The sequence below is a fragment of the Mustelus asterias genome, unplaced genomic scaffold, assembly GCF_964213995.1.
Source record: "Mustelus asterias unplaced genomic scaffold, sMusAst1.hap1.1 HAP1_SCAFFOLD_3248, whole genome shotgun sequence".
NCBI lineage: Eukaryota > Metazoa > Chordata > Chondrichthyes > Carcharhiniformes > Triakidae > Mustelus > Mustelus asterias.
The window spans coordinates 13184-36503 of NW_027593193.1; the positions used below are offsets into that span (position 1 = coordinate 13184).

Below are 23320 nucleotides of genomic sequence, written 5' to 3' on the forward strand. Positions count from 1 at the left end.
TCCGATGTCTTATGGTTTCAATTTACTCAGCCTCTCATCGTAGGCCAGCGCCCCCACCCCGGGGTGTCAGGGGGTCCACGGTGGTGGGTGCCCCCACCCCGGGGTGTCAGGGGGTCCACGGTGGTGGGTGCCCCCACCCCGGGGTGTCAGGGGGTCCACGGTGGTGGGTGCCCCCACCCCGGGGTGTCAGGGGGTCCACGGAGGAGGGTGCCCCCCACCTTGAAATATTCCAGCAGGTTCCGACAGCTGATTCTCGAGCCTCCAATCTCTTTCTCCACCAGGTTCTCCGGACTCAGTAACATGTGGACGAGCGTGTCCAGGTGAGTCTTAAAATCGTCTTCGATATCTTCACGAGAGAGAGAGGGAGGGGGGAGAAGGTCAATTTAGAACCACAGATAGAAAATTACAGCTCAGAAACAGGCCTTTTGGCCCTTCTTGTCTGTGCCAAACCATTTTTTGCCCAGTCCCACTGACCTGCACTTGGACCATATCCCTCTACACCCCTCTCATCCATGAACCCGTCCAAGTTTTTCTTAAATGCTAAAAGTGACCCTGCATTTACCACTTTATCCGGCAGCTCATTCCACACTCCCACCACTCTCTGCGTGAAGAAGCCCCCCCCTAATATTCCCTTTAAACTTTTCTCCTTTCACCCTTAGCCCATGCCCTCTGGGTTTTTTTCTCCCCTAGCCTCAGCGGAAAAAGCCTGCTTGCATTCACTCTATCTGTACCCATCAAAATCTTATACACCTCTATCAAATCTCCCCTCAATCTTCTACGCTCCAGGGAATAAAGTCCCAACCTACTTCAGCAACACGGACGAGGGTGCAGGTGAGGGGGTGTGGGCAGTGGGTAGTGGGGGGGGGGGGGAGTAGACAGAAGGGCTGGCGGGTAGACCCCCATAATGTCTGGGTGCAAGAACTGTGTAAGAGTTTTAACAACACCAGGTTAAAGTCCAACAGGTTTATTTGGTAGCAAATACCATAAGCTTTCGGAGCGCTGCTCCTTCGTCAGATGGAGTGGAAATCTGCTCTCAAACAGGGCACAGAGACACAAAATCAAGTTACAGAATACTGATTAGAATGCGATTCTGTTATTCTGTAACTTGATTTTGTGTCTCTGTGTTCCCTGTTTGAGAGCAGATTTCCACTCCATCTGACGAAGGAGCAGCGCTCCGAAAGCTAGTGGCATTTGCTACCAAATAAACCTGTTGGACTTTAACCTGGTGTTGTTAAAACTCTTACTGTGTTCAACACAGTCCAACGCCGGCATCTCCACATCATAACAAGAACTGTGGCGAGGATGGGCGAGAGGTCAAAGGCGTGACAGGGAGCAGATCAGATCATTCTCGCAGCTTCCTGGGGGATCGGTAACCCCGAGAATGACTGCAGTGGATCAGAGAGAGTGGAGAGAGAGAGAGGGAGAGAACGAGAGAGAGAGACAGAGAGAGGGAGAGAGAGAGAGAGGGAGAGAACGAGAGAGAGAGACAGAGAGAGAGAGAGAGGCAGAGAGAAAAAGACAGAGCGAGAGAGACAGAGCGAGAGAGACAGAGAGAAAAAGACAGAGAGAGAGAGACAGAGAGAGAAAGACAGAGAGAGAGAGAGATATAGAGAGAGAAAAAGAGAGAGAGAAAAAGAGACAGAGAGAGGGAGACAGAGAGAGGGAGAGGGACAGAGCGAGAGAGAGGGACAGAGAGAGGGAGACACAGAGAGGGAGACACAGAGAGGGAGACACAGAGAGGGAGACACAGAGAGGGAGACACAGACACAGAAAGAGAAACAGGCAGAGAGAGAGAGAGAGAGAGACAGACAGAGAGAGACAGGCAGAGAGATAGAAAAAAAGAGACAGAGAGAGGGAGGGGCAGAGAGAGAGAGAGAGACAAAGAGAGACATACACAGGGAGGATATTTAACTCAACTTCACTATTAAAACATGTTGTTTGATGATGAAGGAAGTACCAGGCTATCAGACAGTCAGTGCTGAGGGAGCACCGCACTGTGGGAGGGTCAGTGCTGAGGGAGCGCCGCACTGTGGGAGGGTCAGTGCTGAGGGAGCGCCGCACTGTGGGAGGGTCAGTGCTGAGGGAGCGCCGCACTGTGGGAGGGTCGGTGCTGAGGGAGCGCCGCACTGTGGGAGTGTCAGTGCTGAGGGAGCGCCGCACTGTGTGAGGGTCAGTGTTGAGGGAGTGCCGCACTATGGGAGGGTCAGTGCTGAGGGATCGCCGCACTGTGGGAGGGTCAGTGCTGAGGGAGCACCGCACTGTGGGAGGGTCAGTGCTGAGGGAGCGCCGCACTGTGGGAGGGTCAGTGCTGAGGGAGCGCCGCACTGTGGGAGGGTCAGTGCTGAGGGAGCGCCACACTGTGGGCGAGTCAGTACTGAGGGAGCGCCGCACTGTGGGAGGGTCAGTGCTGAGGGAGCGCCGCACTGTGGGAGGGTCAGTGCTGAGGGAGGGCCGCACTGTGGGAGGGTAAGTGCTGAGGGAGCGCCGCACTGTGGGAGGGTCGGTGCTGAGGGAGCGCCGCACTGTGGGAGTGTCAGTGCTGAGGGAGCGCCGCACTGTGTGAGGGTCAGTGTTGAGGGAGTGCCGCACTATGGGAGGGTCAGTGCTGAGGGATCGCCGCACTGTGGGAGGGTCAGTGCTGAGGGAGCACCGCACTGTGGGAGGGTCAGTGCTGAGGGAGCGCCGCACTGTGGGAGGGTCAGTGCTGAGGGAGCGCCGCACTGTGGGAGGGTCAGTGCTGAGGGAGCGCCACACTGTGGGCGAGTCAGTACTGAGGGAGCGCCGCACTGTGGGAGGGTCAGTGCTGAGGGAGCGCCGCACTGTGGGAGGGTCAGTGCTGAGGGAGGGCCGCACTGTGGGAGGGTAAGTGCTGAGGGAGCGCCGCACTGTGGGAGGGTCAGTGCTGAGGGAGCGCCGCACTGTGTGAGGGTCAGTGCTGAGGGAGCGCCGCACTGTGGGAGAGTCAGTGCCGAGGGAGCGCCGCACTGTGTGAGGGTCAGTGCTGAGGGAGCGCCGCACTGTGGGAGGGTCAGTGCTGAGGGAGCGCCGCACTGTGTGAGGGTCAATGCTGAGGTAGCGCCGCACTGTGGGAGGGTCAGTGCTGAGGGAGCGCCGCACTGTGGGAGGGTCAGTGCTGAGAGAGCCCATTGGTTGTGAAGCCCTCCAGAATCCTAGAATCCATACCGTGCAGAAGGCGGCCTGTCAGCCCATCAGGAGTTGCAGCGACCACAATCCCACCCAAGCTTATCCCCATAAACCCATGCATCTACCCTAGCTAATCCCCCTGACACTAAGGGACAATTTAGCATGGCCAATCCACCTAACCTACACATCTTTGGGCACTAAGGGACAATTTAGCATGGCCAATCCACCTAACCAGCACATCTTTGGACACTAAGGGACAATTTAGCACGGCCAATCCACCTAACCAGCACATCTTTGGACACTAAGGGACAATTTAGCATGGCCAATCCACCTAACCTACACATCTTTGGACACTAAGGGACAATTTAGCATGGCCAATCCACCTAACCAGCACATCTTTGGACACTAAGGGACAATTTAGCACGGCCAATCCACCTAACCTGCACATCTTTGGACACTAAGGGACAATTTAGCATGGCCAATCCACCTAACCAGCACATCTTTGGACACTAAGGGACAATTTTTCATGGCCAATCCCCGGAATCATAGAATCATAGAATCCTGACAGCACAGAAAGAGGCCATTCGGCCCATCGAGTCTGCACCGACCACAATCCCACCCAGGCCCTACCCCCATATCCCTGCATATTTACCCACTAATCCCTCTAACCTACACATCTCAGGACTCTAACGGGCAATTTTTATCATGGCCAATCAACCTAACCCGCACATCTTTGGACTGTGGGAGGAAACCGGAGCACCCGGAGGAAACCCACGCAGACACGGGGAGAACGTGCAGACTCCGCACAGACAGTGACCCAAGTCGGGAATCGAACCCGGGTCCCTGGCGCTGTGAGGCAGCAGTGCTAACCCGCTGTGTCACCGTGCCGACCCTGTTTCTGTTTTAGGAGCCGCTCTTTATTCCCGGATGTTCTGCAGACCGTTAGGAGCAGTGAACCTTCGGCACCGACCTTTCAGCTTCCCATCGAAGGTGGGGTTCGTGGCCACCTTCATTCCGGGGTGCGGCATGAGGAAGCACTGGGTGTTGTTAAAGCAGGAGTGGATGTGTTTCCTCACCAGCTGCAGCTCCTCATGTTGGTGTGCTTTCACCTGGCGGAGAGACACCAATCATACAGTCTGTCACTGAGCACAGTCCCCCAAACACACCGCATCCCCCCGCCCCCCAACAACATTCTCCCCATCTAACCCCGTGCTGTACCTCTCCTGGGAGTGTTTGATGGGGGACAGTGTAGAGGGAGCTTTACTCTGTATCTAACCCCGTGCTGTACCTCTCCTGGGAGTGTTTAATGGGGACAGTGCAGAGGGAGCTTTACTCTGTATCTAACCCCGTGCTGTCCCTGTCCTGGGAGTGTTTGATGGGGGTCAGTGTAGAGGGAGCTTTACTCTGTATCTAACCCCGTGCTGTACCTGTCCTGGGAGTGTTTGATGGGGGACAGTGTAGAGGGAGCTTTACTCTGTATCTAACGCCGTGCTGTACCTGTCCTGGGAGTGTTTGATGGGGGACAGTGTAGAGGGAGCTTTACTCTGTATCTAACCCCGTGCTGTCCCTGTCCTGGGAGTGTTTGATGGGGGACAGTGTAGAGGGAGCTTTACTCTGTATCTAACCCTGAGCTGTACCTGTCCTGGGAGTGTTTGATGGGGGACAGTGTCGAGGGAGCTTTACTCTGTATCTAACCCCGTGCTGTACCTGTCCTGGGAGTGTTTGATGGGGACAGTGTAGAGGGAGCTTTACTCTGTATCTAACCCCGTGCTGTACCTGTCCTGGGAGTGTTTGATGGGGACAGTGTAGAGGGAGCTTTACTCTGTATCTAACCCCGTGCTGTACCTGTCCTGGGAGTGTTTGATGGGGACAGTGTAGAGGGAGCTTTACTCTGTATCTAACCCCGTGCTGTACCTGTCCTGGGAGTGTTTGATGGGGGAATATTTTCTCTCTATGCAGCTTATCCTTTGATCATTTGACAGGAGATGGTGCCGTGCTGGGTGTTGAACTGGATCAGTGGACAGGCAGGGATGACGTGGATAATGAAGGGATCTCACTCTTACCTGTAGCCGCCTCTCCAGGAAGTCCTTCCCACCATTCAATCCATAAGGATATTCATACGGAAAGCTCCAATCTCGCACCAGAAACAGCAGAGTCTACAGGACAGGGTGAACAACACGTTAAAATTGCCTCTGGTGTCAGTCTCTCTCTGAGACAGAAGCTTGTGGTTCCCAGACCTGCTCAGGAATGCAGAAGCTGCGTTCACACTCCCCAGTCCCAGTGCTGAGGGAGCGCCGCACTGTGGGAGGGTCAGTGCTGAGGGAGCGCCGCACTGTGGGAGGGTCAGTGCTGAGGGAGCGCCGCACTGTGGGAGGGTCAGTGCTGAGGGAGCGCCGCACTGTGGGAGGGTCAGTGCTGAGGGAGCGCCGCACTGTGGGAGGGTCAGCGCTGAGGGAGCGCCGCACTGTGGGAGGGTCAGTGCTGAGGGAGTGCCGCACTGTGGGAGGGTCAGTGCTGAGGGAGCGCCGCACTGTGGGAGGGTCAGTGCTGAGGGAGCGCCGCACTGTGGGAGGCTCAGTGCTGAGGGAGCGCCGCACTGTGGGAGGGTCAGTGCTGAGGGAGCGCCGCACTGTGGGAGGGTCAGTGCTGAGGGAGCGCCGCACTGTGGGAGGGTCGGTGCTGAGGGAGCGCCGCACTGTGGGAGGGTCGGTGCTGAGGGAGCGCCGCACTGTGGGAGGGTCGGTGCTGAGGGAGCGCCGCACTGTGGGAGGGTCGGTGCTGAGGGAGCGCCGCACTGTGGGAGGGTCGGTGCTGAGGGAGCGCCGCACTGTGGGAGGGTCGGTGCTGAGGGAGCGCTGCACTGTGGGAGGGTCGGTGCTGAGGGAGCGCCGCACTGTGGGAGGGTCGGTGCTGAGGGAGCGCCGCACTGTGGGAGAGTCAGTGCTGAGGGAGCGCCGCACTGTGGGAGGGTCGGTGCTGAGGGAGCGCCGCACTGTGGGAGGGTCAGTGCTGAGGGAGCGCCACACTGTGGGAGGGTCAGTGGTCAGCCCATCGATAGTCCTCCCCCTCTGCAAAACGTCTTCCCCTCACTGTGATAATGTGTAGCAGGGTGTGAATTGGAGAGTTGTTGTCCCTCCTGATGCTGAGTGGTGGCAGTCTTGTACATCGGACACACACTGTGGCTATCACTGAGCAGTGACTTACACAGTAAGAAGTTTAACAACACCAGGTTGAAGTCCAACAGGTTTATTTGGTAGCAAATGCCATTAGCTTTCGGAGTGCTGCTCCTTCGTCAGATGGAGTGGAAATCTGCTCCCAAACAGGGCAACACCAGGTTAAAGTCCAACAGGTTTATTTGGTAGCAAAAGCCACAAGCTTTTGGAGCCTTTAGCCCCTTCTTCAGGTAAGGGGCTTAAGGCTCCGAAAGCTTGTGTGGCTTTTGCTACCAAATAAACCTGTTGGACTTTAACCTGGTGTTGTTAAACATCTTACTGTGTTTACCCCAGTCCAACACCAGCATCTCCACATCATAAACAAGGCACAGAGACACAAACTCAAGTTACAGAATACTGATTGGAATGCGAATCTTTACAGCTAATCAAGTCTTAAAGATACAGACAATGTGGGTGGAGGGAGCATTAAGCACAGGTTAAAGAGATGTGTACTGTCTCCAGACAGGACAGCCAGTGAGATTCTGCAAGTCCAGGAGGCAAGCTGTGGGGGGGTTACCGAGAGTGTGACATGAACCCAACATCCCGGTTTAGGCCGTCCTCATGTGTGCGGAACTTGGCTATCAGTTTCTGCTCAGCGACTCTGCGCTGTCATGTGTCGTGAAGGCCGCCTTGGAGAACGCTTACCCGAAGATCAGAGGCCGAATGCCCGTGACCGCTGAATCTGCGGACTTGCAGAATCTCACTGGCTGTCCTGTCTGGAGACAATACACATCTCTTTAACCTGTGCTTAGTGCTCCCTCCACCCACATTGTCTGTATCTTTAAGACCTGGTTGGCTGTAGGGATTCGCATTCTAATCAGTATTCTGTAACTTGATTTTGTGTCTCTGTTCCCTGTTTGAGAGCAGATTTCCACTCCATCTGACGAAGGAGCAGCGCTCCGAAAGCTAATGGCATTTGCTACCAAATAAACCTGTTGGACTTTAAGCTGGTGTTGTTAAAACCCTTACTGTGTTTATCCCAGTCCAATGCCGGCATCTCCACACAGTGACTTACACCCATTGCTCCCAGCTCTCGTGCTGTACAGAGTGCAACAGGACACTGGGGGTGAAGGGAAAGCAAGCCCAAGGCTGTTTACTAAAGGGGCAGAGGTTGTGTGTGTGGATCTTGGGATGAATTGTAGAGGAACAGCAAAGTTTTAAAGTTTAAAGCTTATTTATTAGTCACAACTAAGGCTTACATTAACTCTGCAATGAAGTTACTGTGAAATTCCCCGAGTCGCCCACACTCCGGCGCCTGTTCGGGTCAATGTACCCCTAACCAGCACGTCTTTCGGACTGTGGGAGGAAACCGGAGCACCCGGAGGAAACCCACGCAGACACGGGGAGAGCGCGCAGACTCCGCACAGACAGTGACCCCAAGCCGGGAATCGAACCCGGGTCCCTGGCGCTGTGAGGCAGCGGTGCTAACCCGCTGTGCCACCGTGCCGCCCAGGCAGGACTTGAGAGAGCTGAGTGTGTACTTTGAGGCACTAATTATTGGATAGGAAGTAATGGTGACAGGGGGGAAATCGCTTTAAGGCAATGCCTGGTTAGGATCTGGAGCTGCCTGCCTGAGGATGTGCTGGACGCAGATACAATCAAGGATACTGGCTGGCACGGTGGCACAGTGGGTTAGCGCTGCTGCCTCACAGCGCCAGGGACCCGGGTTCGATTCCTGGCCTCAGGTCACTCTCTGTGTGGAGTCTGCACATTCTCCCCGTGTCTGCGTGGGTTTCCTCCGGGTGCTCCGGTTTCCTCCCACAGTCTGAAAGACGTGCTGGTTAGGAGGATTAGCCATGCTAATTTGCCTCTTAGTGTCCAAAAATGAGTAGTCTAGATTTGATTTGATTTATTATTGTCACGTGTATTAACATACAGTGAAAAGTATTGTTTCTTGCACGCTCTGCAGACAAAGCATACCGTTCATAGAGAAGGAAAGGAGAGAGTGCAGGATGTAGTGTTACAGTCATAGCTAGGGTGTAGAGAAAGATCAACTTAATGCGAGGTAGGTCCATTCAAAAGTCTGACGGCAGCAGGGAAGAAGCTGTTCTTGAGTCGGTCGGTGCGTGACCTCAGACTTTTGTATCTGTTTCCCGACGGAAGAAGGTGGAAGAGAGAATGTCCGGGGTGCGTGGGGTCCTTGATTATGCTGGCTGCTTTTCCCCGAGGCAGTGGGAAGTGTAGACAGAGTCAATGGATGGGAGGCTGGTTTGCGTGATGGATTGGGCTACATTCACGACCTTTTGTAGTTTCTTGCAGTCTTGGACAGAGCAGGAGCCCCATACCAAGCTGTGATACAACCAGAAAGAATGCTTTCTATGGTGCATCTGTAAAAGTTGGTGAGAGTCGTAGCTGACATGCCAAATTTCCAAATGCGAAGTAAAGTTTATTTATTAGTGTCACAAGTAAGGCTTCCATTAACACCGCAATGAAGTTACTGTGAAAATCCCCGAGTCGCCACACTCCGGCGCCTGTTCGGGTAACACTGAGGGAGAATTTAGCACCCTAACCAGCATGGCTTTCGGACTGTGGGAGGAAACCAGAGCACCCGGAGGAAACCCACGCAGACACGGGGAGAATGTGCAGACTCCACACAGACAGTGACCCGAGTGGGAATTGAACCCGGGTCCCTGGCGTTGTGAGGCAGCAGTGCTAACCCACTGTGCCACCCTATGCCAAAAGCAAGATTAGCGGGGTTAATACGCGGGGTTACGGGAATGGAGTCTGGGTGGGCTGCTCTCTCGGAGAGACGGTGCAGACTCGATGGGTCGAATGACCTGCTGTTTCACTGTAGGGATTCTACATTTCTGTTCTTTTCTACGCTTTCCAAAGGGAATTGGATCATTATCTAAAGCGAGTTAAATGGCAGAGCGAAGGGGAAAAGGCTGGGAGTTTGGGACTGGGTGAGTTACTCTCCAAGGGAGATAGCAGAGACGCCATGGGCAAGGCGGAGAGCAGGGATTGGTGGAGCTAGCTCAGGGAGAGAGCAGTGATTGGTAGAGCTAGCTCAGGGAGCGAGCTGGGATTGGTGGAGCTAGCTCAGCGAGAGAGCAGTGATTGGTGGAGCTAGCTCAGGGGAGAGCAGTGATTGGTGGAGCTAGCTCAGGGGAGAGCAGTGATTGGTGGAGCTAGCTCAGGGAGAGAGCAGGGATTGGTGGAGCTAGCTCAGGGAGAGAGCAGTGATTGGTGGAGCTCGCTCAGGGGAGAGCAGTGATTGGTGGAGCTCGCTCAGGGGAGAGCAGTGATTGGTGGAGCTAGCTCAGGGAGAGACAGGGATTGGTGGAGCTAGCTCAGGGAGAGAGCAGTGATTGGTGGAGCTAGCTCAGGGGAGAGCAGTGATTGGTGGAGCTAGCTCAGGGAGAGAGCAGTGATTGGTGGGACCAGCTCAGGGAGAGAGCAGTGATTGATGGAGCTAGCTCAGGGAGAGAGCAGTGATTGGTGGGGCTAGCTCAGGGAGAGAGCTGGGATTGGTGGAGCTAGCTCAGGGAGAGAGCAGTGATTGGTGGGGCTAGCTCAGGGAGAGAGCAGGGATTGGTGGAGCTAGCTCAGGGAGAGAGCAGTGATTGGTGGAGCTAGCTCAGGGGAGAGCAGTGATTGGTGGAGCTAGCTCAGGGAGAGAGCAGTGATTGGTGGCGCCAGCTCAGAGAGAGAGCTGGGATTGGTGGAGCCAGCTCAGGGAGAGAGCAGTGATTGGTGGGGCTAGCTCAGGGAGAGAGCAGTGATTGGTGGAGCTAGCTCAGGGGAGAGCAGTGATTGGTGGAGCTAGCTCAGGGAGAGAGCAGTGATTGGTGGAGCCAGCTCAGGGAGAGAGCTGGGACTGGTGGAGCCAGCTCAGGGAGAGAGCAGTGATCGGTGGGGCTAGCTCAGGGAGAGAGCTGGGGTTGGTGGAGCCAGCTCAGGGAGAGAGCAGTGATTGGTGGGGCTAGCTCAGGGAGAGAGCAGGGATTGGTGGAGCCAGCTCAGGGAGAGAGCTGGGATTGGTGGAGCCAGCTCAGGGGAAGAAGAGGGATTGGTGGAGCTAGCTCAGGGGAGAGCAGTGATTGGTGGAGCTAGCTCAGGGGGAGAGCAGGGATTGGTGGAGCCAGCTCAGGGAGGGAGCAGTGATTGGTGGATGTAAGTCAGCAGGTGGAAGCATTTGATTTGATTTGATTTATTATTGTCAAATGTATTGGGATACAATGAAAAGTATTGTTTCTTGCACGCTATATGATGCGCGATTAATTCACACGGGAGGCTAGGACGTACCCGGGAATAAAGGCTTTTATTCACAACAATACTATCCCAGACTAAGGGCCACTAGGAAGTAGCAGTGACCTTTATACTCCTACAAGAAGGTGGAGCCAACCGGAGTGTACCACAGAACAATGCTAACAGGTGGAACACCCCAACCCTAACCCCAACAGTAACAAGAGTAACATATGTACAAGTACCCATAGTGGTAACCATCTATGGTTCACCACATTCACCCCTCCTTTAAAACAAAGGCCGGTGGGGTAAGGAGACAGTACGAACTGTCCATATATTCACAAGTTCAGCCGTATCGGAGGTCCGCACCGTCTCTGCGACCTCCGCAGCACTGGCTCCAGTGCCGGTTCTGGTGACTGTGGTGACGACCCTCTCTCCGAGGTGGTGTCCAGTGACTCCTCCAGTTCCTCACACGCCTGTGGACCTCGAGGTGACGACAATCTCCTGGACTCAAGCAAGCTGTACACGGGAGTAAGAGGATTAAGTGGAGGTCCCGATACTGCCCGCGCCGTGTCAGGAGGGGAGAGAATGGGCAAAGGAATCCTAACCAGGGGTGTGGGAGCGACGGGGGTTTCCAGGTCCCCTGCAGGCGCCAGATCTCTGATAGAGACCGTGTCCTCTCGCCCGTCAGGATATGCCACATAGGCATATTGAGGGTTGGCGTGGAGGAGATGGACCTGTTCAACCAAAGGGTCGGACTTGCGGGCCCTAACATGCCGCCGCAGGAGGACAGGTCCTGAGTACGTCAACCAAGACGGCAGTGAGGTCCCAGAGGAAGACTTCCTAGGGAAGGTAAACATCCGCTCATGTGGGGTAGCGTTGGTTGCCGTACACAGGAGGGACCGGATTGAATGGAGCGCATCAGAAAGTACCTCTTGCCAACGGGTGACTGGAAGACCCCTAGACCTTAACGCCAGTAAAACGGCCTTCCAGACTGTAGCGTTTTCTCTCTCGACCTGTCCGTTACCCCTGGGGTTGTAACTCGTAGTCCTACTTGAGGCAATTCCTTCAGAGAGCAGGTATTGCCTCAAGTCGTCGCTCATAAACAACGAACCCCTATCACTGTGGATATAACTGGGGTAGCCGAACAGGGTAAAAAGACTCCGCAGGGCTTTGATGACCGTGGAAGCGGACATGTCAGAACAGGGGATGGCAAAGGGGAATCGGGAGTATTCGTCAACCACGTTGAGGAAATACACATTCCGATCTGTCGAAGGAAGGGGGCCCTTGAAGTCGACACTCAGTCGTTCAAAAGGGCGAGTGGCTTTAATGAGGTGTGCCCTGTCAGGCCGGTAGAAGTGCGGCTTGCACTCTGCACAAACCTGGCAGCTTCGAGTTATCGACCTGACATCCTCTATGGAATAGGGCAGATTCCGAGCCTTTACAAAATGGAAGAGCCGAGTGATCCCCGGATGGCAGAGATCATTGTGGAGGGCCTGTAACCGGTCCTCCTGCACACTGGCACATGTTCCACACGACAGGGCATCTGAGGGCTCATTGAGCTTCCCCGGACGGTACATGATATCATAGTTGTAGGTGGAGAGTTCGATTCTCCACCTCAAGATTTTATCATTCTTAATTTTTCCCTTTAACGTGTTGTTGAACATGAAGGCCACGGACCGCTGGTCCGTGAGCAGGGTAAATCGTTTTCCAGCCAAATAATGGCGCCAATGCCGTACGGCCTCCACAATGGCCTGAGCCTCTTTCTCCACAGAGGAGTGCCGAATTTCAGGGCCTTGGAGGGTGCGAGAGAAAAAGGTGACGGGCCTGCCCGCCTGGTTAAGTGTGGCGCAGTAAGAAGTTTGACAACACCAGGTTAAAGTCCAACAGGTTTATTTGGTAGCAAAAGCCACACAAGCTTTCGAGGCTCTGAGCCCCTTCTTCAGGTGAGTGGGAATTCTGTTCACAAACAGAACTTATAAAGACACAGACTCAATTTACATGAATAATGGTTGGAATGCGAATACTTACAACTAATCCAGTCTTTAAGAAACAAAACAACTGCCAGTTTCCAGATGCAATTTTACATCTCATCCGCTTCATCCTGGACCACAATATCTTCACCTTCAACAACCAGTTCTTCATCCAGACACATGGAACAGCCATGGGGACCAAATTTGCACCTCAATATGCCAACATCTTCATGCACAGGTTCGAACAAGACTTCTTCACCGCACGGGACCTTCAACCGATGCTATACACTAGATACATCGATGACATTTTCTTCCTTTGGACTCATGGTGAACAATCACTGAAACAACTCTATGATGACATCAACAAGTTCCATCCCACCATCAGACTCACCATAGACTACTCTCCGGAATCGGTTGCATTCTTGGACACGCGCATCTCCATTAAGGACGGTCACCTCAGCACCTCACTGTACCGCAAGCCCACGGATAACCTCACGATGCTCCACTTCTCCAGCTTCCACCCTAAACACGTTAAAGAAGCCATCCCCTACGGACAAGCCCTCCGAATACACAGGATCTGCTCGGATGAGGAGGATCGCAACAGACACCTCCAGACGCTGAAAGATGCCCTCATAAGAACAGGATATGGCGCTAGACTCATTGATCAACAGTTCCAACGCGCCACAGCGAAAAACCGCACCAACCTCCTCAGAAGACAAACACGGGACACAGTGGACAGAGTACCCTTCGTCGTCCAGTACTTCCCCGGAGCGGAGAAGCTACGGCATCTCCTCCGGAGCCTTCAACATGTCATTGATGAAGACGAACATCTCGCCAAGGCCATCCCCACACCCCCACTTCTTGCCTTCAAACAACCGCACAACCTCAAACAGACCATTGTCCGCAGCAAACTACCCAGCCTTCAGGAGAACAGTGACCAAGACACCACACAACCCTGCCACAGCAACCTCTGCAAGACGTGCCGGATCATCGACACAGATGCCATCATCTCACGTGAGAACACCATCCACCAGGTACACGGTACATACTCTTGCAACTCGGCCAACGTTGTCTACCTGATACGCTGCAAGAAAGGATGTCCCGAGGCATGGTACATTGGGGAAACTATGCAGACGCTGCGACAACGGATGAATGAACACCGCTCGACAATCACCAGGCAAGACTGTTCTCTTCCTGTTGGGGAGCACTTCAGCGGTCACGGGCATTCGGCCTCTGATATTCGGGTAAGCGTTCTCCAAGGCGGCCTTCGTGACACACGACAGCGCAGAGTCGCTGAGCAGAAACTGATAGCCAAGTTCCGCACACACAAGGACGGCCTCAACCGGGATATTGGGTTTATGTCACACTATTTGTAACTCCCACAGTTGCGTGGACCTGCAGAGTTTCACTGGCTGTCTTGTCTGGAGACAATACACATCTTTTTAGCCTGTCTTGATGCTCTCTCCACTCACATTGTTTTGTTTCTTAAAGACTGGATTAGTTGTAAGTATTCGCATTCCAACCATTATTCATGTAAATTGAGTCTGTGTCTTTATAAGTTCTGTTTGTGAACAGAATTCCCACTCACCTGAAGAAGGGGCTCAGAGCCTCGAAAGCTTGTGTGGCTTTTGCTACCAAATAAACCTGTTGGACTTTAACCTGGTGTTGTCAAACTTCTTACTGTGTTTACCCCAGTCCAACGCCGGCATCTCCACATCATAAGTGTGGCGGCCAGGGCGAAATCAGATGCATCACTCTCCACCTGAAAGGGGATGGACTCATCGACAACGTGCATCGTGGCTTTCGCGATGTCGGCTTTTATCCCTTCAAAGGCTAGGCGAGCCTCTGCTGTCAGGGGAAAAGTGGTAGATTTTATGAGCGGACGGGCTTTGTCCGCGTAATTGGGAACCCACTGTGCGTAATACGAGAAGAAGCCTAAGCATCTTCTCAGTGCTTTGATGCTAGTGGGTAGGGGAAGTTCAAGGAGGGGACGCATACGGTCTGGATCGGGGCCGATGACCCCGTTTTCCACCCCGTATCCGAGGATTGCTAGGCGGTGCTTGCTGAATACGCACTTCTCCTTGTTATAGGTCAGATTCAGGAGAGTCGCACTGCGTCGAAACTTCTGGAGGTTGGCGTCGTGGTCCTGCTGGTCATGGCCGCAGATAGTGACGTTGTCCAGGTACGGGAAGGTAGCCCGTAGCCCGTTTTGGTCCACCATTCAGTCCATCTCACGCTGGAAGACCGAGACCCCATTTGTGACGCCGAAAGGGAACCCTTAGGAAGTGGTAGAGACGGCCATCCGCCTCAAAGGCCGTGTATTTGCGGTCCTCTGGGCGAATGGGGAGCTGGTGATAGGCTGACTTCAAGTCGATGGTGGAGAACACCCGGTACTGCGCAATCTGGTTGACCATGTCAGATATGCGCGGGAGAGGATACGCGTCCAGCTGCGTGTATCTATTAATGGTCTGACTATAGTCTATGACCATCCGGGGCTTGTCTCCAGTCTTGACCACCACGACTTGTGCTCTCCATGGGCTAGTGCTAGGTTGAATGATCCCTTCCCTGAGGAGCCGCTGAACCTCAGATCGAATAAAGATCCGATCCTCAGCGCTGTAACGCCTGCTCTTAGTCGCGATGGGCTTGCAGCCTGGCACGAGATTTTCGAATAGGGAAGGCGGGGTAATTTTGAGTGTCGAGAGACTGCACGTGGAGCGTGCTGGACAATTTGGAGGCTGCTGTTCTCCCACTGAAAGTGGAGGGAGTGGCCCATCGTACTGCAGGGTCACACACCTCAGGTGGACCATAAAGTCTAGTCCCAGGAGTATCGGAGCACAAAGGTGCGGTAACACGAGGAGCCTGAAGTTCTCGTAAACTGTGCCCCGCACCGTTAAGGTTACCACACAGCTCCCAAGAACAATAACAGATCGGGACCTCGACGCCATGGAGATTGTCTGCCTGACAGTTTGCACACGGAGAGCGCACCGTTTCACTGTATCCGGATGGATGAAACTCTCCGTGCTCCCGCTGTCAAACAGACAATGTATCAGGCGTCCGTTTACCTCTATGTCCATCATGGACTTGTCGAGTCTGTGAGGCTTGGCCTGGTCCAGGATGATTAACACCACTGTTGGATCCCGAGTGTAACTGCAGGCAGCTGAGATAGCCGACGACGAGGACCCCTGCTGGTCTTCTGCGGCCGGTGTCGACCAAAATGGCTGCGCCCACGAATCGCACGTGGTCGATGATGTTGAAAATGGCGGCACCCGCATGTCGCACATGGCTTGCATCGTCGTCATAGGAAATGGCGGCGCCTGTGAATCGCACGTGGCTGAAGACATCGACGAGGCCGGAGACGAGGAGGTTGATCCTGGGGAGTCACACGCAGCACTGCTGGGCTTGGAAGGGGTCTTTGTTCGGCACACTTTTGCATAGTGCCCTTTCTTTCCACAGGCGGAGCAAACCACCGTCCTGGCCGGACATCTCAGACGAGGGTGCTTCACCAATCCACAGAAATAGCACCGTGGGCCTCCAGGAGCTGCCGCAGCCGTCAGGTCTGAAGTTGAGAGCATTATCGCGCAGTTCCTAGGAGCCGCCGGGTACAGTTGAGGTGGTGGCTGTACTTGCCACGATGTTCCCACGTGGTCGGTGGGGTAGGTTTCAAGACTTCTGGAGGCGTTTCCATTGCATCGGCCAATTCTACCGTCTTAGCCAGGTCCAAGTTACCCTGCTCTAGCAGCCGCAGGCGAATATAGGATGAGCCGATTCCCGCCACGAATGCATCTCGGATCAGATCGTTGGTGTATTGAGTAGCCGACACCTCCTTGCAGTTGCAGGCTCTGGCTAGCTGTTGAAGTTCGCGCAGGTACTGTCCCGTAGTTTCGCCGGGCTGCTGCCGTCGAGTGGCTAATAGGTGACGAGCATGAATTTCGTTCGACTGTTTATGGTACAGCTTCTTGAGTAATTCGATGGCCTCTTTGTAATTTTGGGAATCACGGATTGTTGCATACACAGTGTTGCTCACCCTTGCGTGGAGGACCCGCAATCTGTCGGCGTCGGTCTGGACTGCTGTCGAGGCGTCGATGTAATCCTCGAAACACTTCAACCAATGGTCGAAAGTGTTCGACGCTCCAGCGGCACGCGGATCCAAGGTTAGCCGATCGGGTTTCAGCATCTGCTCCATTTTTCTTCGAACAAAATTTTCGGTATTTTGTTGTGAATAAAATTGATGCGCGATTGATTCACACGGGAGGCTAGGACGTACCCGGGAATAAAGGCTTTTATTCACAACAAGAATAGAGCACACTGCTTAACAATACTATCCCAGACTAAGGGCTACTAGGAAGTAGCAGTGACCTTTATACTCCTACAGGTAGGCGGAGCCAAACGGAGTGTACCACATAAACAATAATAACAGGTGGAACACCCCAACCCTAACCCCAACAGTAACATATGTACAAGTACCCATAGTGGTAACCATCTATGGTTCACCACACTATACAGACAAAGCATACCGTTCATAGAGAAGGAAAGGATAGAATGCAGAATGGAGTGTTACAGTTAGGGTGCAAAGACCAACTTAATGCGAGGTAGGTCCATTCAAAAGTCTGACAGCAGCAGGGAAGAAGCTGTTCTTGAGTCGGTTGGTACGTGACCTCAGACTTTTGTATCTTTTTCCCGACGGAAGAAGGTGGAAGAGAGAATGTCCGGGGTGCGTGGGGTCCTTAATTATGCTGGCTGCTTTTCCCCGAGGCAGCGGGAAGTGTAGACAGAGTCAATGGACGGGAGGCTGGTTTGCGTGATGGATTGGGCTACATTCACGACCTTTTGTAGATCCTTGCGGTCTTGGGCAGAGCAGGAGCCATACCAAGCTGTGATACAACCAGAAAGGATGCTTTCTATGGTGCATCTGTAAAAGTTGGTGAGAGTCGTGGCTGACATGCCAAATTTCCTTAGTCACTCTGAGAAAGTAGAGGCTGGGAATTCTTATCTACAGCGTGGGCGTGGCGGGACCAGGAGAGGTTAGGGAATCCACGCAGGAAGCTACAGAGGCCAGCCACGTCTGTGGGGATCAAAGGGGACTCTCTCCCCTGGGCCGGGTGATGAGAGAGGAGGGTCTCGCCAACAAGTCCCCTGCTCCACAGTCCACACGGCGTTTAAAATATAAAGTCAGGGAAATAATAGGGGAGGGATCCCGAGGAGAGACCGAGAGGGGTTGAGGGCTAACCAAAAGAGAAAATGCTGGAAAATCTCAGCAGATTTTCCAGCGTTATATCTTTTGGTTTGAGACTCCAGCATCCGCAGTCCTTTGTCCGGAGTTGAGGGGTCATTCCCTGTTCCTGTGACCCTCTTACCTGGAAAGGTTTGACCGATGTCTCATCCATGGCCAGACGTCCGTATTCTGTGAAGAGCTGCAACAGAAGAGGACAGGGAGGTTACAGCCTCCCCCAGCAGCCAGCAACAAGTGGGAGGGTCAGTGCCGAGGGAGCGCCGCACTGTGGGAGGGTCAGTGCTGAGGGAGCGCCGCACTGTGGGAGGGTCAGTGCTGAGGGAGTGCCGCACTGTGGGAGGGTCAGTGCTGAGGGAGCGCCGCACTGTGGGAGGGTCGGTGCTGAGGGAGCGCCGCACTGTGGGAGGGTCGGTGCTGAGGGAGCGCCGCACTATGGGACGGTCGGGGCTGAGGGAGCGCCGCACTGTGGGAGGGTCGGTGCTGAGGGAGCGCCGCACTGTGGGAGGGTCGGGGCTGAGGGAGCGCCGCACTGTGGGAGGGTCAGTGCTGAGGGAGCGCCGCACTGTGGGAGGGTCAGTGCTGAGGGAGCGCCGCACTGTGGGAGGGTCAGTGCTGAGGGAGCGCCGCACTGTGGGAGGGTCAGTGCTGAGGGAGCGCCGCACTGTGGGAGGGTCAGTGCTGAGGGAGCGCCGCACTGTGGGAGGCTCAGTGCTGAGGGAGCGCCGCACTGTGGGAGGCTCAGTGCTGAGGGGGCGCCGCACCGTGGGAGGGTCAGTGCTGAGGGAGCGCCGCACTGTGGGAGGGTCAGTGCTGAGGGAACGCCGCACTGTGGGAGGGTCGGTGCTGAGGGAGCGCCGCACTGTGGGAGGGTCGGTGCTGAGGGAGCGCTGCACTGTGGGAGGGTCAGTGCTGAGGGAGCGCCGCACTGTGGGAGGGTCAGTGCTGAGGGAGTGCCGCACTGTGGGAGGGTCAGTGCTGAGGGAGCGCCGCACTGTGGCAGGGTCGGTGCTGAGGGAGCGCCGCACTGTGGGAGGGTCGGTGCGGAGGGAGCGCCGCACTGTGGGAGGGTCAGTGCTGAGGGAGCGCCACACTGTGGGAGGGTCAGTGCTGAGGGAGCGCTGCACTGTGGGAGGGTCGGTGCTGAGGGAGCGCTGCACTGTGGGAGGGTCGGTGCTGAGGGAGCGCTGCACTGTGGGAGGGTCGGTGCTGAGGGAGCGCCGCACTGTGGGAGGGTCAGTGCTGAGGGAGCGCCGCACCGTGGGAGGGTCAGTGCCGAGGGAGCGCCGCACTGTGGGAGGGTCGGTGCCGAGGGAGCGCCGCACTGTGGGAGGGTCGGTGCTGAGGGAGCGCCGCACTGTGGGAGGGTCAGTGCTGAGGGAGCGCCGCACTGTGGGAGGGTCAGTGCTGAGGGAGCGCCGCACGGTGGGAGGGTCAGTGCTGAGGGAGCGCCGCACTGTGGGAGGGTCAGTACTGAGGGAGCGCCGCACTGTGGGAGGGTCAGTGCTGAGGGAGCGCCGCACTGTGGGAGGGTCAGTGCTGAGGGAGCGCCGCACTGTGGGAGGGTCAGTGCTGAGGGAGCGCCGCACTGTGGGAGGGTCAGTGCTGAGGGAGCGCCGCACTGTGGGAGAGTCAGTGCTGAGGGAGCGCCGCACTGTGGGAGGGTCAGTGCTGAGGGAGCGCCGCACTGTGGGAGGGTCAGTGCTGAGGGAGCGCCGCACTGTGGGAGGGTCAGTGCTGAGGGAGCGCCGCACTGTGGTAGGGTCAGTGCTGAGGGAGCGCCGCACTGCGGGAGGGTCAGTGCTGAGGGAGCGCCGCACTGCGGGAGGGTCAGTGCTGAGGGAGCGCCGCACTGTGGGAGGGTCAGTGCTGAGGGAGCGCCGCACTGTGGGAGGGTCAGTGCTGAGGGAGCGCCGCACTGTGGGAGGGTCAGTGCTGAGGGAGCGCCGCACTGTGGGGAGGGTCAGTGCTGAGGGAGCGCCGCACTGTGGGAGGGTCAGTGCTGAGGGAGCGCCGCACTGTGGGAGGGTCAGTGCTGAGGGAGCGCCGCACTGTGGGAGGGTCAGTGCTGAGGGAGCGCCGCACTGTGGGAGGGTCAGTACTGAGGCGCTCCATCAGCACTGACCCTCGAAAGGGGCAGAACGTCGGGCCAGCAGCCACCCAGACCCACCTGGAGGTGTTGCAGATCATCCTCCTGAATATTATTAGTTAAATTATAGACCTGTAACCAAGCAGAAAGACAAGATAAGGACTCCCCGGATAAAGGGGTAATGTGGCTATAAAACTGTGGACAAGAGCTCGTGAGTGGAGGTGTGCGATTATTTTTTAATCGGTCCGCCGAAACGTATACAGGGATCATTCCTCGGACCTCTGATCCTCTGAATAACACGTTACTGATCTCCTCTCGGGGTCACGAGACAGAGTTTCAGTATTTTTGGGTGACCGGGAAACCGGGAAATGTTGTAAGCGGGGAGGAGAGGCAGAGATTTCGGAAAGACACAGAGAGAGAGAGAAATGGGCAGAGAGGTAGCAGATCCAGTTTAAATGATGTGGAGTTGCTGTGGTTGGACTGGGGTGGGGCACAGTAAGTAGTCTCACAACACCAGGTTAAAGTCCAACAATTTATTTGGTAGCACAAGCTTTCGGAGCTCTGCCTGATGAAGGAGCAGCCCTCCGAAAGCTCGTGATTCCAGATAAACCTGTTGGACTTTAACCTGGTGTTGTGAGACTTCTTACTGCAGATACAGTTTAACACTGACAAATGAGAGGGTCCAGAGGAGTTTCACGAGAATTATGAAAAGTTTTTGATTTTGATTTGATTTATTATTGTTACACATATTTGTCTACAGTGAAAAGTATTGTTACTTGCGCGCTATACAGACAAAGCATACCATTCATAGAGAAGGAAAGGAGAGGGTGCAGAATGTAGTGTTACAGTCATAGCTAAGGTGTAGAGAAAGATCAACTTAATGCGAGGTAGGTCCATTCAAAAGTCTGACGGCAGCAGGGAAGAAGCTGTTCTTGAGTCGGTCGGTACGTGACCTCAGACTTTTGTATCTTTTTCCCGACGGAAGAAGGTGGAAGAGAGAATGTCCGGGGTGCGTGGGGTCCTTGATTATGCTGGCTGCTTTTTCCCCGAGGCAGCGGGAAGTGTAGACAGAGTCAATGGATGGGAGGCTGGGTTTGTGTGATGGATTGGGCTACGTTCATGACTTTTTGTAGTTCCTTGTGGTCTTGGGCAGAGCAGGAGCCCCAGACCAAGCTGTGATACAACCAGAAAGGATGCTTTCTATGGTGCATCTGTAAAAATTGGTGAGAGTCATTGCTGACATGCCAAATTTCCTTATGAGGAACGGTTGAGGACTCTGGGTCTGTACTCGATGGAGTTTAGAAGGATGAGGGGGGGATCTTATCGAAACTTAGAGGATAATGTGAGGTCTGGATCGAGTGGACGTGGAGAAGATGTTTCCATTGGTCAGAGAGACTGGGATCCGAGAACACAGCATCAGAATAAAGGGTCGACCCTTTAGAACAGAGATGAGGAGGAATTTCTTCAGTCAGAGAGTGGTGAATGTGTGGAACTCTTTGCCGCAGAAGGCTGTGGAGGCCGGGTCATTGAGTGTCTTTAAGACAGAGATAGATAGGTTCTTGATTAATAAGGGGATCAGGGGTTATGGGGAAAAGGCAGGAGAATGGGGATGAGAAAAATATCAGTTATGATTGAATGGCGGAGCAGACTCGATGGGCCGAGTGGCCTCATTCTGCTCCTAGGTCTGTGGCAAACTCAAGTCAAAGAGACCATTTTAAAGTGGGAGTAACGCAGGGGACAGAGAATCCTGTGGGGGGGGGGGGGTGAACACTAATCACTGCGGATGCCGGGAGAGGTGGAGGAGGTTGTCAAATGGGTAAACAGAATCCTGGTTCTACCCAAATAGAAAGACAGAGAAACAACAACATGGAAATGATGTAAAAGCCTTTGTAAACACTGGGTTAGACCCCGGCTGGAGCACTGGGCCCAAATCCAGGGCCCCCAACACTTTGTGAAGGATGTCAAGGCCTTGGAGAGGGAGCGGGGGGGGGGGGGGTGATATTCTAGAATGTTCCCATGGATGAGGGGGTTTCAGTTAACGCGGAGAGACTGGGAGAAGCTGGGATGGTTCCCCTGGGAGCGGAGAAGGTTAAGGGGGAGATTGAATCGAGGCGTTCAGAACCAGGAAGGGTTTGGATGAGAGTGAATCAGGAGAAAGTGTTTCCAGTGTCAGGAGGGTGGGTAACCAGAGGGGGGGGGACACGGATTGAAGAGAATTGGGGAAAGAACCAGAGGGGGAGATGAGGGGAATGTTTTTTTGCGAGTTGTTGTGATCTGGAAGGCGCTGCCTGAAAGGGCGGTGGAAGCAGATTCAACAGGAACTTTCAAAAGGTGGGGAAAATACTGGAAAAGGAGAGATTTGCAGGGCTGTGGGGAGAAAGAGCGGGAGGGAGGAGGGAGTAATTGGATAGGTCTAGCAAAGAGCTAGCACAGGAAGGTGGGCCGAATGGCCTCCTCCTGTGCCGGGTGAGTCTGTGATTCCTGTCAATCGTAATCGTAAATCATAAAAAGTTGGTTTGCAGGTGCAGCAGGTAATTAAGAAGGGAAATTGAATTTTGTCCTTCATTGCGAGAGGGATGGAGTTTAAAAACAGCGAGGTTATGTTGCAGCTGTATAAGGTGCTGGTGAGGCCACACCTGGAGTACTGTGTACAGTTTTGGTCTCCTTACTTGAGAAAGGATATACTGGCACTGGAGTGGGTGCAGAGGAGATTCACTAGGTTGATTCCAGAGTTGAGAGGGTTGGCTTATGAGGAGAGACTGAGTAGACTGGGGCTATACTCATTGGAATTCAGAAGAATGAGGGGAGATCTTATAGAAACATATAAGATTATGAAGGGAATAGATAAGATAGAAGCAGGGAAGCTGTTTCCACCAACAGGTGAAACTAGAACGAGGGGGCATGGCCTCAAAATAAGGGGGATCAGAGTTAGGACTGAGTTGAGGAGGAACTTCTTCACACAAAGGGTTGTGAATCTGTGGAATTCCCTGCCCAGTGAAGCAGTTGAGGCTACCTCATTGAATGTTTTTAAGGCAAGGATAGATAGATTTTTGAACAGTAAAGGAATTAAGGGCTATGGTGAGCGGGCGGGTAAGTGGAGCTGAGTCCACGAAAAGATCAGCCATGATCTTATTGAATGGCGGAGCAGGCTCGAGGGGCCAGATGGCCCACTCCTGCTCCTAGTTCTTATGTCCTTCCTGTTTTTAGCACACAGACCCCAATAGCACCAATCCTGTTGGCCTCAGTACCTCAGGCACAGGGAGTTGGTGGGGGAGGGGGCTTGCTGTACTAGCAGACTGCACACCAACCCACCCCCCCAACCCCCACCCCCTGCTGCGCCCCCAGCGTGTGTATCTGCAGACAGTACTGGATGTCGGTGTGATGCCTCCTGTGGTTAAATAGCTGCCGCCGACTCTGGTTAACCCACAAAGCTTGGTTGTCTGGCCCAGGTACTGGCAAAGAGCCGGCAGCCTGATTCCACCAAAACGCC

The 23320-nt window shown here is 54.5% G+C and overlaps 1 pseudogene; it reads right to left on the reverse strand.

Annotated features, from left to right (window-relative positions):
- The window catches only part of LOC144490410 (atlastin-2-like), a 30891-nt pseudogene extending 12966 nt beyond the window's left edge, over positions 1 to 17925 (reverse strand).
- Positions 17926 to 23320: the final 5395 nt, after the last annotated feature.